Source organism: Peromyscus leucopus, chromosome X (genome assembly GCF_004664715.2).
Source record: "Peromyscus leucopus breed LL Stock chromosome X, UCI_PerLeu_2.1, whole genome shotgun sequence".
NCBI lineage: Eukaryota > Metazoa > Chordata > Mammalia > Rodentia > Cricetidae > Peromyscus > Peromyscus leucopus.
In genome coordinates this window covers 85,871,290-85,875,139 of record NC_051083.1, presented here as the reverse complement: position 1 = coordinate 85,875,139, position 3,850 = coordinate 85,871,290, and the positions used below count along the sequence as shown (strand labels likewise).

Here is a 3,850-nt window from a genome sequence, read left to right as displayed (position 1 = left end):
TTGTCTTTGGACTTTGATTTGTACTTTTAGGGTGATTTCTAAGAGTTCTTTTTATATTAGTTGTTTCAATCCAATATATAGCATGAAAAGCGCAAGCACTTCCTTCAGCACTTTCTGATCAAAGCAGACACTTATTATGTGTATTAATATCTGTTTTGTCACATGTATTGGTCTTCTAACTTTTCCTTTATTCTTAGTGGAAAATGCATATAGATGTTTACATTCCATGTTAGGGGATGGTGTATTCATTTTCTATTTCACATACTCAGGTTTAATTTTTGTATTTAAATCTTTTACCTGTAGAATAAAATTATTGGAATATAGTTCAAGTCTCAAGCTCACTCTCAGATTTACTAATTATATTCTACTTTTATGCTCATACTCTTATTTGAATTCTATTTACTTCTCTTATCATGAAAATATCCTTTGATCTGAAGAAAATAGTTGAAGAATTTACTTAGAAAGTAAATTACAGGATTTAGAGATATAAAACAAATGAGAGAGATCAATGTCTTAGAATACTAATATAAGAAATTCAACCAAAATAATAGAAAAAATAATGGAAGAATATAATTCACAGCTGATATGAGATTTAATTTGGCAAATTTAATGTCTATAGTATGTCATTCCCAATAACCAAAAAATCCCATATAGGAACGTCGTAGTAATATTTTCTGACATTAGAAATGAAAATAGCTCTCTTCCCGTTCTGCTGCCGCCATGCCATCCAGACTGAGGAAGACCCAGAAACTCCGGGGCCACGTGTACCACAGCCACGACTGCATCAGCAAACACCGCAAGCACCCAGGAGGTCGAGGTAATGCTGGAGGCATACATCACCACAGGATCAACTTCGACAAATATCATCCAGGTTACTTTGGGAAAGTTGGTATGAGACATTACCACTCAAAGAGGAACCAGAGCTTCTGTCCGACTGTCAACCTGGATAAATTGTGGACACTGGTCAGTGAGCAGACACGCGTCAATGCTGCAAAGAACAAGACTTGAGCTGCTCCCATCATTGATGTTGTGCGATCGGGCTACTGCAAAGTTCTGGGGAAGGGAAAGCTCCCTAAGCAGCCTGTCATCGTGAAAGCCAAAGTTTTCAGCAGAAGCGCTGAAGAGAAGATAAAGGGTGTTGGAGGTACCTGTGTACTGGTGGCTTGAAGCCACCCAGGGAGGTTAATTAAATGCTAACATTTTCCAAAAAAAAAAGAAAGAAAGAAAAATAAAATTCGAAAATTTCCACAGTTTAAACCAAAGAACTGAATACAACAAAGCACTGAAAAGGATATGTAAGAAACAGAGTAGGCTCAGCAATGGCACCTGCTAAAAGGCTTTCGAGCACAGGAGTTAAGACAATTGGGGTCTTCTCTAATGCCTTCAATTTTCTAAGGAAAAATGTGATCATTCCCTTATTGCATCAGTGGAAAAGCATGAACATACATTCATGAATTATTTAACAAGAAACAGAAAAACAATGACTTTAAAGGGCAATCAGTATGTGGAAGTGGATGGTATGGCTGATAATCAATAATGGAACTTTCACTAGAGAAAGAGGGAATGTAAGGAGGCCATATTTGCTTCAAATACTTGAAAAGTTTACATTTGTTGACATGATCTCTTCTTGTTTTCCATGGCTATTTATTTTCTATTCCTGCAGTTACTTTTCTTTTCTCAAGCCTTAAATTTTCCCTGATCTGGTGTGGTTTGTTGACAAGTAGGTAAAATCAAAGTGTTTTGAAAGTACTCTACACTTCAATAGATGATATCAGAGAAATATTTTAGTATTAGATTAAAGATTCATTTGCCTGAAATATTTTTGTAACACTCAAAGTTTTACTCAATCCTGAAAAAAATTAAATATTTATTTTATTATTACTGTATAAGTCTATAAAATCTAAAACTGTTTTCAAATTAATGAGCTGTCTTATGAGAGATAATATTCATACAGTAGAAGATTCCAAACAGATAATGCTGTCTACAGCTCTGTCTAGTAGCTATAATGATTAGACAAATATCTTTATTTGGATGTCATTTTTACAACGTGTGTTTCATGGACCTGAGTGAATATCTCAATTTACTGATTAGTTCTATGCTTGCTCTGGATCTACTTCATAAATACCTCTTGAGTTAAGGATCAATATTCTCTCCATCTACTGTTTATTAAATTCCATTTACACCAAAATTGTGAATAATTTAAGTGACAGATGTAATACTGAGTAAGACAGACTACTAATCTCCTATAACTTACCGAGGTTATGGTGATACACAGTGTACTTTACTGACTAAAGTTGGTAAACAATCCCTGATAATGGCCTTGGCATCAGTTCCTGCCCCCAGGTTCCTGTCAGTTTGAGTTTCTGCCCTGACTTCCCTCAGTGGTAGAGTGTTTCCTGGAAGTGTGAGATTAAATAAACCCTTTCTTCCACAGGTTGTTTTTGGCGATGCTGTTTCATTGCAGTAATTTAAACGCTAAGAGAGAAGAAAGGAAGATATAGTAATTTGGACTGTTTGCAACATTTGAATCTTTATAGTGTGATAAATGCAATATAAACATTATCATGGAAAACCTGAGATTTGGTATATTTAAGTAATTGGTTCCAAAATAAATTTAATTATTTATTTGATGAAATCTAGGGGATGAGTATATATAACATTGGAGAAAATTGGTATAAGATGTGTTAAAGAAGAGGTACAACACATCACAGAAACTTATAATGAAAAGGAAATATTTATTAAATGCCATTGAAATATACTTTAAATACAAAACTAAAAGATATATTTAGGAAAGTAAATAAAGCAGAGACAGTTATAGGTAATAAAAAATAAATTTGAATAATGTAGCCATCAAAAAATACATATAATTGTAATTTGAAATAACATACACAAATTAGGAAGAGGCAATAAATGGGAATACATCATTCAGAATGAAAATAGTACTGTAAAACAAATAGATTAAATAACTGTGCAAAAATAAAATATATTTTCCAAAATAGTTTATGAATGAAGACAAAATAAATGAAATAAAACAAAATAAATGTTTATTAAACATCTATTTATAACATATGACATCTGTCAACCAACAGTTTAGTATCGATTTTTATTAATGAATACTAAAAATTCAGCAAAACTCTATCTCTTGCATTTGCCCCTTTAGAAGCATTTACCATAAATAAAAGAATATATAGAAAATGATAACTAGTTCTTTAAACTCTGCAGGCCAAATAAGACAAGAATATGACATTATTGAACAATTTTTTCATAACCTCGATTTCATGGTGTTTATTATGGATAATATTCTTCCTACATGTTTTAGCATGAGTAATTATCTATTAAAAGTTCATTTGAAGCATAATTGTGAATAATTTAAGTGAAAGATATGACAATGTATAAATAGACAAGAATAAAGTCCTAATTTTTCCTTCATTGAGTTTCTAACTTATTTTGAAAGGAAAAGCAAATGGTCACTATAAATTAAGCGATGTGAACACAGTAGTACCAGTTACTGTAAGCCCATCTAGGATGGGGATTCCAACTACTTTATGGAGATCACTAGACTCTTACAAATGTAGGAACCTCTGGGCTAGTTCCAACTTGTTTTCAAAGATAGCAGGTTGTTCAGTATTTCAGGATTGTCTAGGAAGTATTTAAGCTATGATTTAATGTCTGAGTGAGAGCATTTTCTTTTAGACACGAAATACAAATGTGGGGCTGAAAAAATAAGAAATTGGTATTGGATAACAATTTAGGTGGCTCATTCCTAGGGAAGATAAATTCTCTGACTCTGAGAAGTCATTAATTGTTAGTAGCTCTTCATCTCAGGATGAGGCCTTGTGAGATTTCCCCA

At 32.9% G+C, this 3,850-nt stretch overlaps 1 pseudogene; it reads left to right on the top strand.

Moving 5' to 3' along the window:
• Positions 1–720: 720 nt before the first annotated feature.
• LOC114696988 lies at positions 721–1,215 on the top strand (annotated as a pseudogene).
• Positions 1,216–3,850: the final 2,635 nt, after the last annotated feature.